We start from the raw sequence: 23,447 nt of genomic DNA on the forward strand, positions 1-23,447 counted from the left end.
TACATTTATACATGTTGTTCCCTTTCCTGTTTTAAATGCTTTATTGGAGTGTCTTTAGAAGAAACTTCATGTTTTTGAATTAATCCACATTTCAATATTTTTATCATAGAAGGGAATTTAAATTTGATTACGTTGCATGGATTTTGGAACACATGGACAAAATCAATATCTGTAGCGTATAATTACGAAAATATGGTGTTGCCTATATTATAAATTTATTATAAATATCCAAGGACATGGTGTAACACGAAATCTGATCATTTGGTTTGAATGAAGCGAACTTTTAGAATTTGGTGTTATTTATAGCATATTAAGTAATTAAGTAGATTTAGCAGTAAAATGTTTCCGCTGCTTGAGGACATTAAAACAAATGAAGTACTTAGTGTTTGTTCCAAATTGTCCATGACAAGGTTATTTCTCTTTAAATCTTAGATAATACCATGGATACTATACATCATTCCATACAAAAAAAAATCTTCAAGGTAGGAATTTGTACCTTTTATTTGATATTGTGTCGATTTGATTTATCGTCAAAAAACGACTTTGACGGTGATATCTTACCACTGTAATTTTCAGCCAGTTATGACATGAAAAATTATATACAAAGGCAATTTTTACTTTATATGCGAATTAATTGTTATAAAATCTCGGGATATCTTAGCAATAAACAGCAACAGATCCATGCAAAAAGTTTATAAAATTTACCCCCCCCCCCCAATAAAAAAAGTAAAGAGAAATATTTCTTCTCTTCTTTAAAAAATAAATATGATTTTGCCAGGTTTTATAATGAGAAGACCTAGCCCAATGATCTCAACTGGGAGAACGCAAGTCTATGGACGTTTTTACATAACATACATCCTCTGCCATAGACACACAATTCTGTGAATTTCTGTTTACTGATAAAAATCACTCCTTGTATTGTTGTAATACTTACATTTATGAAGGCTTTATACTTTTATGATTTGTTTTGCTGATTCTGTAAACTGTAAAGACCGCGCCAAACAAAGCAGTGTATGAAGTACTGATAGAACAGGAAGTGATATAACAATGCTGGTGCCTTTGTTGCAGACCCTAGGCAAACAGTCTGACTGGGTTACATGAATGTTGGAAAAAACATTGCCCTTGTAGCGTGAGCAGGATTTTTATTGTTGTATTTACGGACCTAATTATTGACTGGTCATGACCCATATGCGAAATTAACCTCTAAGTTTCGGTATATGGAATGAAATGTATTGCATACACAATGTTGTGCTTAAATTCAGACTTACGTTGTTGTTCATCCGTAATGACTCAGTTTCAAACTTAGCTCAGATGTTATCAAGACGATTATTCTGATAAAAGTCTAATATGGAATGTTAGCTCTATATGATACTTTCATGTTAAATTGTTAGGAAGGACTAAGATGTACAATGAATAAAATACGACAAATATCATTTTATCCCCAACTATGGGCGTGAAACACACAGTTTAAAGGGAACAAGAAAATTATGACTCAAGTGTTATATGTTAACGATTACGTTGGTGTATTTACTAAATAGAGGGTATTGTTGTTGTGTTGTTCTCTTTCCCTTCTCCTTAGGAGAACAGCTTCTGAATACGCAGCAATGAATATTGATATTGATTAAACAGTTCACTATTATAAACACCTTTACCACTATATACAGTCAAACACTGATCAACTGGTATTTTAGAAGGACAAACAGTCAATGTTGTGCAATCAGCCACCTCTCAAGAAAGACCATTGTGCTGATACTGCTAAGGGTAAGCCAGTCCGTAAGAAACCTACATCGATATGATAGAGCAAGGATATTTTGAAATGCAAGTCACATTGGTTCAAAGGCCAGTTTTTGTCTTATTGTTAGGTGATATTTGTAAATAGTTTGACTATAATTATACATACTCGTATCAATTATTAAACACAAAAATACTTAACTTTAAAAACTCAAAGTATATAACTAAAAATATAAGACGTTTTATTCAAGACGTACGTACTGTGTAATAAGTTTGATGTTGATAACCGAATGAGGAATGGGCATAGCCATGTCTACAATAACATAAAAGCGCTTTGTACCTTTAAGGAATTGCAGTTTGAGTTATAAACTTAATAATATAAACAATGACATAGTAAAAACACGTTAAAACAACACAACAGTCCTTAACAAATGCACAACTATCCTTTATACAGAAGTAGTAGTATAACACTTACTTATATACAATCCAATAAAAGTAACACAATTAAATTTGGTTCAAAATAAGCATAAATTAACTTTACAAAGCAGAATCTGGAATATCCACGTCGTTTCTGCTCTTTTCTTTATTTACTGCTTCCTTTTTTCTAGTGAAACTTATTTTCTCTCGTTTGTGTTGTTAAATCTGATGTCAATATAAGGCCCGGATCAGTCATTAATAATAAAATTTTGAAATCGAAAGGAAAAACCGTCATTTACGACAAACACTGCTCACTGCACTAATACAAAGCCATCACAAATACTCCGCGACTGTGGGCGAAGAGAATAAACAATTTTAGATCCATGTCTAGAATACTGACCACAAACCTTTCTACCTGTTTTGTCAAGGGAAAAATACAAAAAAGACAACGGCCTATACTAAATAAAATGGTATTCATAAGCTGTCAACACAACAAAGAAACATAAGGCTTTCATGCACTATACATAAATCACAAAGTCTAAGTAAAGATATCTTGTCTGCGATTAAACAATGTTGTATATTGATATCTGAAATTACCCAGATGATACCGAGCAATACGATGCGACAATATTTTGCAACGTATTAATCAAAACATATTACTGTATTTTATGGTTTAGCAAAACAATAAATGCACTTAATTATCCCTGATAAATGTAATACATTTAACAGATTGTGTTGTTTTAGTCTCACTGTTCTGGCATGAATGAATAGTTGTGATGCTACAGCAATACAACCGAAGCCATATCAATTGTTTGATATTGTAACTAGTATTAATCTTTCGTCAGTATGATATAAATTTAAATAACCACTATTAACATAAAAATGACATTACAAACGAGCGTTAAGTGATATTAAAATGTACTCTCCATGCATTGGGATACCTTTTTATCCTGTCACTTGCAGTATTTTCGACCAGATATCAGGGTGCCGTATATCTTTCTTGATATACCGTCAGTTGATCATGTGACCAGTGATATACGGTCAGTTGATCATGTGACCTTATGATCGATATTGTTGTCATAAGAAATTTTGCAACGAAACCATCATCATTGTGTTGGAAATGTCCGAACTAAGAAAATGAGTGGTCAAATAATGAGTTTTTATTCAAAAACGAAGAAGTTATTGCGATTTTGCCGGTAATCACGTCATTATATAGGTGACGTCATTACGAATATGACGTCATTAAAGCGGTTGTCGCACACTTATTTTTGTAAAATAAATTGCCAGATATCGGAAAATGAAGTAATGACAAGATAAATAGAATAATAGATTAGTGCCTAAGATGGAGAAAGTTTATCTGGCTCGGTTCCGAACGTTATCAGGTTCGCCTTCGGCTCACCCGATAACCTCCTCCACCTCGCCAGATAAACTTTCTCATCTACGGCACTAACCTATTATTCTCTATATGATGTTAACAATTTATTATTTATTACCGGCAAGAAGGTGTATGCAAACAAAACCATATGACTGTTATGAGGACGGTCCGAAGAAAACGATTTTCTACGATATCGTATGTATAACAGGCATATCATGAAACTCCAGCATTTGATGAGTTTTACAAAGTTACATTAATAATACGGTCTCACACTTTATTCCTTTAAATGTAATGTGTAATATGTCTGTTAATTATTAACTATCACAGGAAGGCGGGTACGCGTAATAGGGCAATCCCTATTGTATACATGTCCATATTTCCATATATATGACGGGTATATAGAAATCAAACATTATTGTCAAGTTAATAAAGAAGCACATTTTTATTGAATGTATGAATTTAATGAACTAAAGGTATACAGTTACACTCCTTTACAGCATTATTCATCTATTATTTTATGTTTTAAGTAATGTCATAAACACCGAATTGAAACGGAATGCCCAATGAACCGGTTGTCATATCACATATAAGCCGATACCAAACCCGTAAAGTAGACGAAACGGAACGAAAACATGCGCAAATTGAAATCCTAAGTGAGTTACCGAATTCAGTCCGAAATTGTGGGTAAAGGTAATGTTTCTACACAAATACGTTAATATTTTCTTTGCTAATGCATAAGTTATCATAAGATTTATACTTCAATATATCATCACGGGCTATGGCAATGTCTCTTTTGTCGCTTTTACATCTATTCCCAAGCTAACGATTGCCTTTCATTAAGATTGGGATGATTAACAATCTTCCCGGCAATATGACTTCACATTGCATTTCCTCTAAAAGAATTCCGTCGCTGCAAGAGTTTAAAGTAATGCATGCGGCGACAAATACATCATGTGTAAGTGACATAATGTTAACCATATTGAACATTAACTCATGCACAAATCAAACAGAAAACATGTTAACAGATATCCGAACAACATTATCACGGAAATAAGTCATAAGACACAATGTCTTCAGACGATAATGATTTCCATTTTCAGAATACAGATTGGAAATTTATTCAAATATTTCTAAATATTTTTCCCCTACTACGTAAAATGATTTCGTAAAAAGGTTTGGATTTGATGGAACGTCCATTAGAGCCCTCCGTCTCCTACCACAAGGTTTTGTCCATTATAAATACTCTCAGTCTCCTGCCACAATGTTTTGTCCATTAGAAACACTCTCCGTCTCCTACCACAAGGTTTTGTCCATTAGAAATACTCTCCGTCTCCTACCACAAGGTTTTGTCCATTATAAATACTCTCAGTCTCCTACCACAAGGTTTTGTCCATTAGAAATACTCTCCGTCTCCTACCACAAGGTTTTGTCCATTAGAAATACTCTCCGTCTCCTACTACAAGGTTTTGTCCATTATAAATACTCTCAGTCTCCTATCACAAGGTTTTGTCCATTAGAACTACAGTCCTTTTCCTACCACAATGTTTTGTCAGACGTATTGCTCACTAAACTCATTTATCGTATTGCATTTCCTTTCTCTCTGATGCAAAATCTGTTTCTTTGATGCAGACAAACCACTTTGCATTATGAAAATGTCCACTATATATTGTACGAGGCATTTTCAGTACATTTGTTGACTTGCTTGATAAGTGGCACTGACCGTTTAAGAAGTGTATAAAGGCAACATTTAGTCCGATCAGTTTTCTACGTCTTGTAGGGGCCTTTGTCACTTTTAAATTAATCAGAAAAATGCAATTTGAACATAAATATAACTTTTTAGGTAGAATTTTTCACTGCGAATATCAACTCTCCAATAGGAGTGTTTTGTTTGGACTAACATTTGATGATAATAATTCCTCACGTGATTATATCATGTATATATATAAACTGTCTAATTTTTGTGCTTTTTCATGATTCTGCATAAAGTCATCATGTGATTATTTACACCAAGTGTAGTCAGCAATAATAATACATTTCATGACTAAACATTGGTTGACATGGTACACTATTACATAATTAGTCAATGTACTACGAATGTATGAATTGCATTATATTTCATTTCTCCTAAACCTTTTATGTTGTATGTGATGAAGCATAAGTTTAAAAACAAGAGCTGTCGGAGGACAGCAACGCTCGACTATTCAACAGCCTTGTCAATTGAATGAATACAAAAGTTGAAAAAGGGACATAATTTTGTAAAATGCAAAGTAGAGGTATTGAACCTCTGTACTGCATGTCATATCATGACAGTGAACAAGTGTGTGAAGTTTCAATCCTTTCCAATTTGTGGATACTGAGATACCAGCTTACATACAAAAACTTAACAAAAAACTGCTAAGTCAAAGGGGCATAATTTTGTAAAAATGCCAAGTAGAGTTATGGGACCTTCACAGTGCATGTTAGATCATGACAGTGAACAAGTGTGTGAAGTTTCAATCCATTCCAATTAGTGGATACTGAGATATCAGATTACATACAAAAATTTAACCAAAAACTGCTAAGTCGAAAAAGGGGCATAATTTTGAAAAAAAGAGAGTAGAGTTATGGGACTTGCTTAGTGCATGTCAGAACATGATAGTGAACAAGTATGTGAAGTTTCAATCCATTCCCATTAGTAAGTACTGAGATACCAGCTTACATACAAAACCTTAACCAAAAATTTCTAAGTCGAAAAAGGGGCATAATTTTGTTAAAAAGCAAAATAGAGTTATGGAACCTGTGCAATGTAAGTCAGTTTGTCGCAGTGAATAAGTGTGTGAAGTTTCAATCCATTCCCACAAGTGGTTACTGAGATACCAGCTTACATACAAAACCTTAACCAAAATCGGGACGCGGACGCCGACGCCGACGCCGACGCGGACGCCGACGCATGGGCGAGTGCAATAGCTCACTATTCTATGAATAGTCGAGCTAAAAATGATTATTTTTCTGCAATAACTAGTAAAAAAGCGATACAAAAGTCTAGTGTTGTTAGATTTAATCTTTAATTACGTCTCCTGTAATTTACAGCAATGAGCAAAATCTTTTATTGTATAGAATAACTATAGACAACTATATTAAATTTTTTTTAGTAAAACAATAGACATGTCTTTTTGCATTAATACATTAAACTCTCTAAATACTGACGGTAAATTTTTGTTTTCAGAACATTTTCCCTTAACTGTTCTCTTTTTCAGCCAGCCATAAAATGCCTTATCCGCGATCAGTATCAATCAATTTTAGCAAATTTTAAAGCTAACCTATAAGACATTCTAAACTATTCTATTTCTATCTTCTCCCCTCTTATTGGTTGATCCATTTAAAGGATTTATTTTTAAAATTGATAAGTAAAAAATATGGGAACGATTTAAACAATCCTTGCCAATCAACCCTTTTTTTTTTGCATATTTTGCCCGGGTCAGAAAAAAGCTTTGCATTGATTTAAGCTGAAAACAAGATTCAAGAATCACGGGAAAGCTCTATAAATTGAGTGTTCATAACGGATGTGTGCACAAAATAAGTAAATAGTAAATCCTACAAGCAGCGAGGATAAAACAATGAAAAAAACACATTTTTTAACAACCTTTTGTTAATTTTAATTTTTTATTGTGTTGGTTTAACGTCGCCCCGACACAATTATCAATAATTTTTTTTGTATCGGCCCAATGGCGCTTTCCAGCTTGATCGGGGAAGAAGCCCACAGGTTCCCCCTGTGCCATTTCTCACGAGGGGGACCTGGTAGAACCACCGCCCTTTCCCGAAACCCAGCTGGATGGTTCCTAAATAAATTTTTAAAAACGCCCCAAGTGAAGCTGCCCCACATCGAGAGGGGAAAGTAATTTGAAGTCAGCGACCTTAACCCCTCGGGGCCCCGTATCCCCCCCCCTTTTTAAAGAGTGGCAAGAACCCAAAAATACATGAACAGAACATATTTTGAAATTTCAATCACGGCTAACTCCTTCCTGTTGTAAATGAAAATGCTGTAACACCCCCGGGAAAAGCTGTTTTACTAATTTAAATTTTTGTAACAGTTATACAAAATACTCATAAATGACCCCCTAATGACACCTTCTTTTTTTTATTTAAAATTTTAAAAAAAAGTACCCTTTTAAATAAAGAAAAAAATTTACAAATCTTCGGAATTTTTTTTCAAAATTAGGGTTTTTCCCATTGCGTATTTTCCCCCTGGATTTCAGTGCAGTAAGTAAAAAGGGGTGGAGAATTTTAAAGAAAATTAGCAAACACAATTTTTAAAATAAAAATAGGAAAAGGATTTAAAAAATAAAACGTAATTAATAAACAATTACACAGCACACCAAGATACACCAAACAATCTTATTCTGTATCGGCCACTCAAACATTTAGAGTAGGACAAGATCCATGTGTCTTTAAAAGCGCTTGAATTACATTTAATCCTTATTATCAAAGAAAAGCAAGGTTTTACTATGTGTTGGAATTCCATAACGAACTACAGTATTGGGTCTTGTTTATCGTTTAATTCTGGTATTTTTGTAAACCAATGCGGTGTTTTAACACATTGAACAATGAGGTCATTCCAACTGTTCAGGCCAACGAAAATAAAACCCACAGAATTGGTCTAAATTATATAATATAGACTGAAGTAAATTATTACAGACATAAGACAAAAACCACATTATAATGCACGTAAACATCTTACACATTTGAACAGCAAAGGGAAATCCATTTAATTGTCAATTACTGCAGACCAAAACAATATAATTAAGTAAATATAAACCATGAACATCCAAAGTCACGCAAATGCTAAATTCACATACGCACTCTATTGTTCCTAGTTCCACAAACTTGTAATGCATGGCACGACTTTAAAGTCTGGTCACTACAGACGAAAATTAGTACGTTCTTTTAAAGGCTTTGCATCTTTGTTTTGATTTTTTCCTTGTAATTTTAAGTCACAGAAACACAATTTCCAGCTTTTAATGGGGAAAGAAGACCACAAGCGCTCCTCTAGGCTGTATTATTCCAAGTACGATTTGGTTCCTGGGAAGAACCAAATACTCCCGTAAACCAGCTAGATGGCTTTATCATAAGAGATAATTCTACATAACGTGATTTCGAACCTATATTGATAAGGAGCAAGTGGTGTCAGTTAACAAACTTATCCAACCAGCCCCATTCGGCCACTCCCTGTTACGGAGACCCATTTCATGCAATGTGTTGCTACGACTGGTAATTATTATGTACGACAAGCCGACAATTTATAATGAAATAAAGTACTCAGAGATATCGGTATTTAATGATTAATTAAACTACCTTTTCTTAGCTGTGTTCAAACTGTTCTTGCTATAAAAGTACACACATTGATATTAGTGTCTCCTAATCATATGCATTGAAAATGTACCTAAATAGGTCTATAGTAATTTAGCCAAATGGTTTTGATAAACTTTAAACATTCGAGGCTGAACAGTTTTCTTTTTAAAATGGCTTATGGCCAAAATTTAGAGTTGGTCTTCAACATTATTATCATGTACTCGTATAAAGAAAAAGATCTGCTTTTAAAGGTAAAACGTAGTACAAACTGCACTTCTTCCTTCCTGAATTGTAGAGACTGATAATATTTAATGGCAATCGTCATTTTCCGTTCTATTACTTATTATGACCTTCCTCGGTAGCTATGAAAATGTCATTTTCCATTATGACTGAAGGATGCCGAAGATTCACACGAGAATACGTAAGTGCACGGAAATTACCGATTATCAGATTTATTAAGCGCCCGCTTCATGACAAACACGTTCAAAGGTCTATCAAGACCTCTCCATAGTGCTGGCTTTCAAACTAGGATGATTTAGACTAATCTACTAATTTTACGGCGGTAGATATCACTTTCTAGCGCAAACTACGGTGAGCCAGTCTAAAATGGCCCAATGCGCTTGCGCACAAGTAAGTTTTGAAATCCTCTAAGACGAAAATAATTGTTCGTTTAAAATAAAGAAATATAGTGTAATACTGTTGTTACAAATATTGAAAACGGTTCAGTTATTAACAAAAAAATATACAGATATATATTTACTATTTTTTGTTCGCAGTATTCAACGATATGCATATGAACTGAATCACGTTAAAATGTATTCCGTTCAATTAAATGAATTTATTATTTAACTGGCGGGTTCGTTTGACCCGTTCGGAAGATCTGCCGGAATAAGAAGAGTTCATCCAAGCTTCTGTGTCTTCCACCGGATGGTCGGAGATGTTAATCACGTGATCAAAACAAGGCCGCAATACGACATATAAAACGTACAAACTGAGAAATGAACTAGAACAAATAAAATGTTTAGAATTTCTTTTTCAAATCGCACATTAACAATAAATATCTCTGAAAAAAATACATTTAAAAAAAAGAATGATATATTTTTTCACTTCCGACAGACGTCCGTTCGATTGGGATTTTCTTCTAAGCTTTTCTAAAGCTTCTCGGAAGCTATTCTCTTCGGCCCAAACGAACGGAGCATTGTCAGGTGAAGTTCTCGCAAAAATGGTAAGATGCCAATTTGGCGGCTTTCACCAGGGTCAAGTTCGGACTCGGAGCCAAAGACTTCAGTGTACAATGATTGCAGTGGTAGCTTTTGAACATTTTTAAATGAAATTCAGTAACTAGGAAACGCTTGGGTCTATAGTCCTCGGATTGGCGGAGGTTGATCATAACCTGAAGATGACTTACTGATTGTGAGATAATTAGGTCGTGGTTACAGTGACCTGGACCAGGAAAACAGTTTCCAGACTATACCCAAGAAAGCTTGGGTATAGGATCTCTAAACTTGATACAAAGGTTGGCCATCATCAACAGAATGATGACCCCTAATAGGTCACAGTGATCCGCATCAGGGGAACTGTTTCTCGTATATTGCACAACCTATCATATAACCAGAGTCATAGATAAGATAACAATTGTTATCTATGTCCCTGATATAACTTTAAAAGGAGCAACACTGGACCTCTCCTAGGTTTCTTTTTTAAAAGAAGCCTTCTTGTGTAGTAGTAGTACCTTAATGACCACCATTAACGTTTTTATTGGTGTCTTGAAATTAAATTGTGTTTACTATAATGGTAATGTAATAATCTCCTAGAAAGATAATTGATATTCATTTTAAAACGATTCCACCCAACACATTTAAAATAATCTGACGACCATCTCTTGTTTCTGTTGCAATACGGCATAATAGAAGACCGATCGAGCAATTCTATACTCCCTGAGAGCATAACATCAATATCAACAGAAGCATTGTCAGTTACTTTGTAAAAAAAGGGATTTGTTTCTTAAAAGCTTTAAATGTACTATTAAAAAGCATAATTAACAACTGAACTAGTAGTTGATGTTTCTGTTTTTTAACTCATGGGGGATTTATTACCTACTCTAAAGTGTTTGTCAACTATTATTAACATTTCCTCAGAAAACGATAGAAGTTCGTAGCAACAAAATAAAAGTCTGCTCAAGAGTATTATGATGTAGCAGTGACAAGTATTTTTGTATTTGATGCTCCTTTTTCAAGTCGAAAGTTGGTGAAGTTGATAGTATATTGCTACAAATGTATGTCATTCATAAAGGATCTCATAGAATAGATTACTGAAACACGGCCCCCGTCCAGCCCAAAACAAAAACCGTATGATGTGTACACCTTTTGGAAATTCAATCTTGAAATATAAGTGTGTAGACAAAAAAAAAAATGTAATTAAATCTAACTAAACTTCGTTATGGAAGAAATTGCTCTACTTTGGTCAAGTAGTTTAATATTGAAGCAGTGAAAGTTGCTAAAACTGGCATAATTTCAAAGATTTCGATCCTCAGTGCATGCGCAAACATCTATTTCCGGATGTAAACAATGTCATGATGTCGGGCCGTAAGAAACCGAGAAAGAAACGATTATGTGGAACATATCTAAACTATCTAACCGAAATCTCGAATTTATTGCTTGCGGTCGCCATTATTGATTGTCTCCATCCCGTCATTTTTTGGACGTATGGGAAAGTCGACAAACAATTGTACTTTCGATTTCACCTTCTAAAAATAGGTTTCGGTTCTCCATCAAAATTAAGCGATTTACAAAGTAACAAAATGGAACTTAAAGATAATAAGCAAATTTGATGAATTGGTATCCCCCGCCAAAATGGTTTGTGGTGAGTAATGGCAAAAAAAATATATCTGGCAAAAAGTTAAGGATGTTACTAAGAAGCAAATAATTTCATTTAATTTAGTCAAAATCAATTTAACAGAAAATGAATGTTTGAAGTGTACATAATAAATGTATGTTATGTTGATCCTGACTAATGAAATTATTTTGAATGGAATATGTTTGCTGTAATAAGCTTAGAATTAAATGAAGTTTTTTGAAATGTGAGCTTGAAGTGTAACTAGAACGAAATATTCATCGCCTTATTTCCACAATGCACTAAATGGCATTTTTGCAATTTTGGGAAATACAAATCAAAAGTTATAATACTTGACCCGAATTTCATACAAATACTGCATACTATTTATGTAAACATAAAATCAACAAGTTTATGTGTATGAACTGTTAGTACTATGCATTAGGATAAAAATAATACACCCTGTATACATGTAAACCTGAACACAGTATAAATGTGCGCGTCCACTAATAACACAGAATGTTTTTTTAAACAGTTAACTGTTACTGCTTGACATTTTGATTACAACTGTTGCCAGAGTCGTAAATGGTTTACATATATATAAGAAACACCGACTGTATGCTTCTTGCAACAGTATTTTTAATGTTACTATGGACACTATGAATTTTTTTTTTGTATAAATGGCCTGGACAAAACTTCTATATATCTCGTCATTATCGTTATCAATTATGAATCTTTTCAGTGCAAATGTAATTATGGAATTCCTATATGAGGATCAAAGTGAGTTCGACTTAATGGTTGAATGTTCCTGTTAACTAAATGAAATACTAATACCAAAACACTGGCTATCTCATTGCTTCTTCGGCCAGCCGTCGGCATGATATGCAGTTTTATCAATAGAAAATTAGGCCTGTCAGATTGTACATGTTCAATTTTCTTTTGCTGAAAACGTCTTAAAAATTTACCCTTAGTAACTGAAAGGACATTATCTAGATAAAAACATATAACCAAACCGTTTGTATTATTTCTACAAGCATCTTGCCCACCCTTTGTATCGATTTTGTCCTGTAAGTATAGTTATATATATGTCTAACGCTTTCGTCTATATGCTCGAATTCATCAACCATCTCTTCACAACTGTCACATTTGTCTTTCATAGGTATAATGAAATCTATTTTACATGTTTTGGAACGTTCTTTTTCAGCAGATTTAATCCATTCTATTGGCATTGAACAACATATGTCATAAATCTTAGCCACTGACAAACATTCTAGGTATTCCCTTTTGGTAAATATAGTGGTTCGGTATGAATTCTGAAATTCATTGGTCATTAACCCCATAAAAATTATTGATCAAAATTGAGAACTGACCGTATATTGGACACTATTGTTTCTCTATTCATACAACTAATAAATACAGTAAAAGTCTTACACTGAAAGTACAATCAAGTATCCGAAACAAAAACCATCCGAAAATGTAATACACATTAACATTGAGTTTGCAGCAAAGGTTGCGCTCTTTTGGCACAAATTATATACACCACTAATTTATGAAATTGTAAAAAGCAATAAATAGCAAGTAAAATATTCACTATTTGCAATAAATAATCTGCAAAATCTGTTTCAAAATATGTACCTTATTAGTTGAAACATCGCCATGTTCCTCATATTGTTGTCACGTTATCTGATATGAAAATATCATTGGCGTTTCAATATGTGGCATTGTGGAAATTACCTATAGTGTTTTCAACGACTTAGGGCTTTGTGGAAATGCGATTTACTCTAGTTATATACGCTCCACAAGGAAACAATCAAGATATTATGATAAAGCTCGGCGAGACGAAAAAAGTGGTACCAAACTCTCCAAATTGACCAAAACTGACATATCAGGGGATGTATTGTCTTCGAGTAGTTTGGCACCAAGTGTTGCTATTTAACATGAACATTTGAACTAAAAAGAACAGATGTCCTTAAGAGAGCACAATCAAGTAAGATATCTTGAACATGGCTGGCGGAGGGATGGGTGTGGATGTTGAAGGTTTGAACATTTAAAAAAAAGAAGAATGTATTTTTTTTGTGGGGGGAAGTGGGGGGGGGGACCGGGTGAGGGTAGAAAACTTCACATGTTGATTATAAATACTGATGGAAAATAAAGAATGGAAACAAAAACGTTGTGGGGGTGCATGATCGGGGTGGTGGGGGGGGGGGGGGGGGGGGGGGGGGGGGGGGGGGGGTGTGACCAAGGCAAGGGGGTGACCAGGTGTGAGTACACATGTTTATAATGTTCATGGAAAAGAATGAAAGAAGTTTCATGAAATTCTACCAATTGGTTGGTTTGTTATGTACAAATCTGTGGATTTTTTAACAATTAAAGGGCAATAACTCTGAAGTTAGTAAAGAGATCCGGACGAAATTGTGTGTGCTCAGCCACATTATAGTGATCTAAATTATGTTTAAGTTTCATAGTTCTAGGTCAAATATATCACAAGTTATGAAGCAGAAGTTTCCATATTTATAGTACCCGATATAGTTAACATAAGAAAATTCTAAGAGCCATAACTCTGGAGTTACTAGAGCAATCTGACTGAAACTTGACGGGCCGCATAATCTCATAGTGGTAAAATGTATATGAAGTTTTATTTAAATATTCCCAACCACTTCCTAGATGTGGCTCCGGACGGACGGACGGACGGACAAACGCCAAAACTATATCCCTCTGACTTCGTCAGGGGATAACAATTGCTATTTGCATAGTCTGAAACCTTAAATAAAAGATGTAAATGCTTGTAATTCCATGGAAGATAACTTTAACTTTGTGATTAATAATAGTAAACAGGATTTAAATTGTAAAATTTTAACATGTAAATTGACAAAAATAACTATGTCAGAGCTATGCTGGCCAAAATGTCTGAACTTATATACTTGAATATGACAGGGTATTGAGGTAGTTCTGTACATTTGAAAAAAATAATGTTCTACAACGTAGATTTTCATTAAACCAAATTCCTTTCTCAGCATATCTGAAGGAATTTGAGCCAATAAAAAGATATGGTCATATGCTTGATTTTTTGTTACATCTATTCGAAGTTTAGTGGTTCTTCCGTCCAATTTCACAATTGGATTCTGAATAATGTCGCATTTTGATAATATTTTCGCGTATAGAAAAAGTAACTTAGCGTAGAGGTAAATGAAACTTTTTGTAGTTGTAGCTGTAACATTTTTAATCATATGGACATATTAATATAGGCGGCCGTGTGTTTTTTTTTTGTTTGTTTTTTCTTGCACAATTCGCCAATATCCACCAGAGTTCTTACACCGCTACTTACTTTGATTGTTTTACATCAAAATATGTATATTGTCAAAATCACAATTGAGAAAACAGTACCGTAGATCATTTAACAGGCGGGATGTAATAGATTCTCGGCAACTTTCATGCCAACCAAATAAATGCCACCCGGCATTATTCAAAATGTTAAACACTACATATTAACAGATCCTTGAATACATAAACTTAACATACCTTTTGATATAAGTAATTGTGCTCTGGTCCTTTCTTTATGTTCTTCCTTGATATCTATAACAAAAACAAAAAATCACACTTTTTCTTAATATGTAAATTAATATACCTATATTATATTATATGACTGCCGTCGTTTTGTCTGTTTTGTGGTCTGTGTCTCTTAAAGATCTTCATTTTTTCGCAATACTCCAATTATAATTGGAAGTACACAAAGTTACAATAACCTGTACTTGAAATGGAGACTTTAAACATTAACGTGAAAGGACAAATTAACTGAATAATCAAATTTGCCTGAAATTTCAAATAATGTATGTCATGACAAATATTTATGTGACAAAAGCACAGAGACAAGAGCCCAACAGAAAAAATAACACTTACAGAGAACTCATCCTCTAGGAAAATAATTCAAAAGGAAAAGCCAAGCTCCATGACCGCAACATAAGTTGTGAAAATAGAGACATTTGTATATAAATTATCATGCAAATGCAATTAAGTGGTCTTTGATAATAATAATTCTGTTTCATGATGCAGATTGGACAATTATTAATATGTAATTATATAAACTTTGGTCCCCTCGTACGCACGTTAATGTTTCCTAATAACGGTAAAAAGGTTCCGTCAAGAGAATTTGCGTTGGATGAAAGGTCCATTAGTCTTAATTTACGTTTCCTAGGAATAGGTTATGTCTGGGTGATTGACTACTAAGTTGTTTATCGCTTAACATTTTGTTTTGTCTTGATGCGGAAAGACAATTTTAGGATGAAAGCACGCTGACAGGATTTTTCCGTGCTGGAAAAGCTCGTCTTACACTCCAGGGTGTAAGATGACTCTCGGGTTGTAATTTATGAATGAATGCATAATTCAAACGCTACTGCAATAAAATAGTGCTTAAAAGAAAAACATTTGTTGAATTTTATTTTTTCCATTATTGCAAGAAAAAGAATCAAGTCATATAAAATGCGCACATTATTTTAATAAACTACAGATCGATTTTAGAATCAAACATGAAATTCTTTATCAAACAAATTGTTTGAACCTACATTAAATGTAGAATACAATACAATATGTACGAAGGTTCTTCAGAGGCATAAAATCATGCAAAATAATTCAATAATTGGTTTGACTGAATCTGTGCACGAAGGTCATGTCATGTAAAACATTTCCCACGATCTCTTAATCACATTCGGCAATTTCCGTGCGTCGATTCTAACGTTAATCTTCTACGATTTGTGTAGTTCGGAACATCCTTTATAGCGGATAAAATGTAAATTATACCGTTTCTTACGAAATGAGTACTTAAACGGACGCAATGTTTTGTTCGAACAAGCGGCTATATTTATTACTTTTAGATTAAGGCATTACGAAATAATTTACACCAATACCGTGTTTATCACTATTTATGTGGCGTAATACGTACAATAATTTCCGAGCATCCTCGTGCAATTATTACGCACGATAAACGCATCGTGCATAAAAGTTAAAACACTCTTTTACTATAAATTATTTCTTAATTCACAAACTGTAATTTTAACAACGTCTACTGTAGTGATGATTGTTATTGTGTTAAACAGACAACTAGCAGTATGGCTGTTACGGCGAGTTATGCCGAATTACATTGTATATTGTAGAACGTAAAGATCATAATACTGGTGAAATTGTTAACTGTGATAATTTATTGTAATCAAGATTACATGCACATCCATATTGTAGTGATGTCCAGAGGCAAAAATAATTGGCAACTAAAGTAAAATCTTTTAATAACAGTGGTTTTTCAAATGTATGATAAATTCCTACATTGTTAATGCTAATAATTTCCAGCATTATTTAACAAAACTTATTGACCATTTGTGCAGGCATGGTTTACCCATGTATCTGGAAGTCCAATGTTTTACTTAAAAATTGTTAAAACATCTTTTCGCTTATATTGGATATATAAAACTAAGCAATCGATTATCAATACAAAGTTAATTAAAATCATCGGAAAAACTGTAATGAAACTTCGTAGTAGAAAATTAAATTTGATCTAATCAGATATGTATGTATGCAATTCCTAAACCAATTTATATGCCCCACGTTATTCAATTATTAAAGACATACTTTACTTTGATTTGTTTGTATTTTTGGTGCTGTGTGTGCCTTTTGTGCGTGATATAGAGTGTGTGATGTGAACGTAGGTCACTTCCCCTCATGTACATTGTTTATATCGAAAAATATAGTGTGTAGTTAGTTTGCTGGCCTGTACAATTTTGCCCATGGATGGTTACATTAACAATTATTGTACATGTAACAAGAAAGTTTAATGTTACTTATTAATAAAAACTTGAATCTGATCTTGTAAATGTCTACTGGTTGTATATATCTACTAATTGTAAATATCTACTGGATTTACCTGCCTACAGACTGTACATGCCTACCGATTGTAAATGTACACTGATGAGACAAAAATAAACTATTATTCTCAACTATTGTTTGACAACAGATACATCTTTCATCGCTTAATACCTTATTAAATAAACTGAAAATCTTTCTTCTTTATTTTCTCCTTGCATCCTTCATAAAATGCATTCTTTAGGAATGTTGTCAGCTTTATTGAAACCCAATCTATTTAAATTCCTTAAAAAACTTGAAATATATCTATTTCGGCTTTTATTACAAGCTATATATGAAAAGGAAGCAATCGTTATTCTGAATACTAGGCTTATTTAATTATTGAAGAAAACCTGTAATGCACATTCGTTACGTTAAGAATTTAAATTGTCAATGCAGAATCGAATCTAGAAATTAAAATTTTATATTCCAGTTTAGTTCAGTTAATACAACTGAAGACTTCGTTACTTTTCTGATTTTGTTCTTATTTAGGTGTGTGTGTGTGTGCTGTGCGTTGAGTTTGTGTGTGGTTTGGGGGGGGGGGGGGTGAAGTTAGCGTCACTTCGCCATCACTAAGGTAAAACTGGGTGTCAATTTTATGATGGCGGAAGAACCCATGTGTAGTTTAAGGTATGGGCTGGCACCTAGTTGGAACCACCGGCATTTCTTAGCCAAATGGATGGCATCATCACATGAAGAAATTGACGCAAGAAAATTTTCGAGCCCCACTTGGTGAGGGGCAAGTGATTCGAAGTCGGAGACATTGACCTCTGGACCGGGGAGGCTATGATATAATTTTATTAAATAGTATTTGAAAATACTCTAATTAACAATTCATTCCTATTTAAATGATAATTATTATACATTCTAGTTTAGGAATATACTTTCAATCAAGCTGAGGTTTTGTAATGCAATAAAATGAAATAATTAAGCAAATGTTTCCTAGCTTTGTTATGAAAGTCCTAGAATTTCTATTCTATGTTTTAAACTTTGAACAAAAAAAAAACAAAAAACTTTCCCTTACGGAAAAGTAAAATAGTTGCAGATGTCACATATGTTCGTTGCAGCAGGATATTGTCGATATAACGTTTTGTAAATATAAATGAAAATATAACAGTTTCATGGCATATTGAGTTTATATTTGTAGAGTTATATTTGCTATTTATTTGTTTAATTCATTTGATTCTTCAACTAATATTTACAGATGTAACTAGTAAGGAATACCAATGTTAATGTTTTGTTCCAACTAATTATCATTATCTTTAAGGAATGATAAGATTAATGTACCTATCCGAATTAATTATCATAAGCTAAGATAAGACAGGCATTGGTTAATTGTCGACAAAATTGCGGTCAAGGTATGAATAATGACAAGTGTAGTTTGAAATCATTTTTATTGGAGGATTCTTTTTATTTACATGTGGTGTTATGGTAACATGTGTATTGATTGTCAGGTATGTTACATAACGCGCATGTTTTGTTTTTGTTTGACGTGTTCACTTAATAAAATAAAAGCGTATAAATAAATGGTTAATTTATCCTAAATTAGATAAATTTTTGATAATATTTCATCTTTTGTTTGCATACAGGATTTAAATCACATGCTTTAAGCTGTTTATCGTAATAGTAATCTAAGTAACCCTGAAGCAAGGTATTCATTTATATTGTGAATATCAACGCAAACACAGTCAGTTGATACAAATGAAACAATTTAATTCATATTTAATGAAGGAAAATATTTTTCTGATAAAGTTCCATACTGCTTTTAATTTTATGTTAAGACAGTTGTCCATATAGAAAATGGATGAAGAAATCCTACTGATAATATTGAACATAAACGTTCACAACGTGAAGCAAAAGGCATAAATTGAGGTAATAAAACAATGAATTCAACTGTGGTAAAACAAAAATTAAACTCTTAACAAATATTAAAACTTTTGACAATTATCTGTGTTAAAAATTATCGAACATACGAGATAATAAGAAAATAAAATAAAATAAACCATCTTCATATATAATGTAGCAGTCGCATTATCACCAAAGACATTACGGCCCTTTTTTCAATAATTCGAATTAGCCGTATCATTCTATGCCGTACCACTCTATGCCGTATCTCACTCTATGCCGTATCACTTTATGCCGTATCACTCTTTGACGCTCAGCTATATTGATATTATTGCTTATTTTCGAATACAATGGAATATACGTTTGATGATTAAGATTTATGATGGTAGATATATAAACACTGTCTTATTGTTCGTTCTCCGTGATTTTAACGAAGTCTGTCTGCAGTTCGACTCGAGTTGCAACTGACATTGAAAATGCTTATTGACTGTAAATGTAAAACTACAAGACGAAAATACACAACACTTGTATGATATTCAACTATTGTAAGTAAAAGAGAATATTTCTTCTTTACTCCCAAACCGCACCTCCCTTAAATTGCAGAGTTTTGTATTCATCAACTACAGTGCAAAATAAATCTGGAAAAGAAGTGAAATATCATCCAGTAGTTAAACGGAAGTTTTCTGTTTAAAGAAAGAAATGTATCAGGTACATCGTCATTAAGATAAACGATTTTGGTTTAAGCGATAATTTAGATTCTACAAAACCGTACACTGAGAAAACACACACGAGATTTCCAGCATTCGTTGTTAAGGTATCCTTAGTGTAACTGAATATACCCCAAATGCCATGTATACAAGACCATGTATTCTACCAAAGAATCGAATAAAATAGCATGAAAAAATGTCTGTGTCATTTTGTATTAATTTTAAATTATGTTCAGTTTTCAATTTAATGGTAAATGAGAAAACATCGAGCATTTTAGTGAAAACATATCTTGGTCGGGTGATTGATGTTGAAAGACCTTCTTGGTCGAGTGGTCGTCAACTTCGAATTACTTGCCCCTCACACCGAATAAGGTTCACAATATAACGTCATGTGAGGCAGCAATCCAGCTGGAGTGTTCTACTAAAATTCCTGCCCGTGCCTGAAACAATGGTATACATCTACAACGACATAATGGGCATCAATTCAAACCAAACTAATGTAAAATACTTATAAACAGAACTGTCTTGTGCCATTATTAACGATTTTAAATGCAGATGTCCTTGTGTATTTGTTGTTATTGTAGAATTATTCCCATGGGCGTAATTGTGGCATTCATTTTCGTAATTTAGTTTGTTATTTTTACCCTTCTACAAAGGAATTATAATATTAATGATTCTTCTCTAAACCAATTATCATAAGCTTAAAGGAATGTTAAGATAGATATATCTTATCCGAATAAATTATGATTGGCTCCAACGGGCATTACCAAGCTAATGAGCATGTTAAATTTCAAAACTCATAATTATTTCGAACTTAAGAAATTAAGACCATCCGGACTGCCAAACTTAATTGCTTCAAAAGAATGTAACGAAAGAAATGTTTCCCAAACAATTTCGAGCAATAAATTGTTAGATTGTTTGGTGTTAAATTTGTTGGACATTTCAAAATTATTTTTTTCGGACGGGGCTTTTGTTCCCCGAGACGATTTGATAAAAGACATTGTGTCCGTTACAGTTCATGTCTTTAAAAAAGCAGTTTGCAGAAGTGAACTAAATGATTCGTTTTGCATTTGCAGATTTTTTCACAAGTTACAAAATTTCATACAGTGCGAAGAAAATGAAAAGGCTTTATAGTCTATATAGGTATAACAGTATTAGGACATGGCTTTCGTTTGCCCTGGAATTTTTAAGAAATTTTGTGCCAGCACACTTAATGATGCACTTAAAGCTTTCATTAGACTGACTCCCGTCCCTATGTTTCCCTATTATTTCTCATGTATAAGTGAGCAGTGCCATGGGAAAACCAACATAATGGGTGTGCGACCAGCATGGATGCAGACCAGCCTGCGCATCCGCGCAGTCTGGTCAGGATCCATGCTGTTCGCTAACAGTTTCTCCAATTCCAATAGGCTTTAAAAGCGAACAGCATGGAGCCTGACCAGACTGCGCAGATGCGCAGGCTGGTCTGGATCCATGCTGGTCGCACACCCACTATGTTGGTTTTCCCATGGCACGGCTCAAGTATTCTTCATTAACAGTGGAAGTAACTCCAGCAGGTTCTTTCTATATTGACATGTTTATTGCCCCTGGCTCCGAACATAGATAAGGTTTAGCCATCAGATAAAAATGTGCTATTTTAGAGGCTTAAAATTAACTTATAAAATGTTTGCAGTGTTTATAAAAATAACCATGCAGCCAGGAAGCCAAGCTTTTATTGGTATCTGCGATTTAAATTCGCGTGTGCTGATCTATTTACCATAATGGTAATTTAATAATCCCGTAGCAAGATAATTGATATTCATTCAGACAAATTTAAAACGATTCATCTCACCAGATTAAAAAGATCGATTGTATAATATTGCGTGTGCTCCTGTTGCAATAAGGCAGAATGGCGTTATGAAAGAGAGATTCAATACTCCCTGACCGGTAAACAATAATTATCAGAATCAGCCGTAACATTCTTCATTTCAAAAAAGCTACCGAAACACAATTACCAAACTGAAAAGCGACTATTATCTGAATGAGAACCATGAGTGAATGATCTAAACGGGAACCATGAGTAAATTATCTCAACGATATTTGAGTGAATAACGGGGATCTATGAGTGACTTATTTCATCGTGAATTATGGGTTAACTTTTTTCAGTAAGAGCTACGAATGAATTATATAAATGAAAACAGTGAGTGAATTATCTCAACGATTATCATAAAGTGGAATATTTCAAAAATTTATTATTGTCGTGATATTATATTTGCATATACGCTATGAAATATATACTGGCCGCAATGATTAAGTTGTCATAAATGTAAGCAGTACCAGAATACTTCAAATATTTAATTTTGATTAGAACCAAGGACGATACTCAAAATTTCCAGTAGTTATCATTATGGTTTAAGTACGAATAACAAAGTCGTGATACAAAGGTTTCGCCTTCCAACGCACTAATACCTATCCAGACAGACAATTATTACTGACAAAATGATAATGGCCAATCAACCTTATTTGTCAGCGATTATTCTTGTCACGTCTCTGTGTCTAAATTGTCTGACGGTACACTACATAAAATTTAAACGGATATGAAAACAATAGAAAAGGTATGATAACTTTTCTAGTTATGTCTTCTGTATTGTTACAGTTAGCATGTTAGACCTTTTCCGCAGATCTCAAAATTCTATACAGAAACAAAAATTAATCCCTGGTCAAAATATTTGCATTTACATCTGAGGCCATCCAGCTGGATTACGGAAGATCATTTGTTCTACTCAGGCCCCCTATAGTGCCTGAAATAATGCCCGGGAAGGGCACCTGGAGTCTGCCTCAACCCGGGAAGGGCACCTGGATTCTGCCCCAACAATTATAAGCAAAATTGCTATATGACCTATAATCGTGTAAAGAGGTGACGTAAACTGTAACCAAAATAATGCTACTGACACAACAACTACATCAATTCTGTGTTTTTTGCAAGGGTCTCGTCAGAGACTCTTGCTTTAGTAAGGCTAAATCCGAAGACACTCGATGAAAGCCTTTAGATTTGAACTGCCAATTAAATTCGCATGAAGAAAGTAGTCCTTGGTTAACAAAAAGAAAGCAGCGGTAAGCATTTGCGATATCAGCTGGAAAATGGATTTGAAGTGATATTACTTATACAATAGAAATCACCCAAGAGAAATTCGCTGTTACAATATTGTAATTACAGAATTAAAAAAAATTGGCTTCCTACGCGAATGCGAATTTCAACGAGTGGAATCATGCCTATCACGCATGAACTGTATGGGACAATGCTTATCGATTAATCAAATGGAATTACGAGGAGTGTTCAAATATGA

At 33.7% G+C, this 23,447-nt stretch overlaps 1 protein-coding gene across 5 annotated transcripts in view; it reads right to left on the minus strand.

Annotated features, from left to right (window-relative positions):
- LOC123523153 (neurotensin receptor type 1-like) overlaps positions 1-23,447 on the minus strand; it is a 328,743-nt gene that overhangs the window by 83,774 nt on the left and 221,522 nt on the right. For all 5 annotated transcript variants that reach the window (XM_045300818.2, XM_053549268.1, XM_045300821.2 and 2 more), the window contains one exon: positions 15,203-15,256. The gene's annotated coding sequence lies outside the window, so the exon portion shown is untranslated. The remainder of the gene's footprint in view (positions 1-15,202; positions 15,257-23,447) is intronic.

This window comes from Mercenaria mercenaria, chromosome 8 (genome assembly GCF_021730395.1).
Source record: "Mercenaria mercenaria strain notata chromosome 8, MADL_Memer_1, whole genome shotgun sequence".
Classification (NCBI taxonomy): domain Eukaryota; kingdom Metazoa; phylum Mollusca; class Bivalvia; order Venerida; family Veneridae; genus Mercenaria; species Mercenaria mercenaria.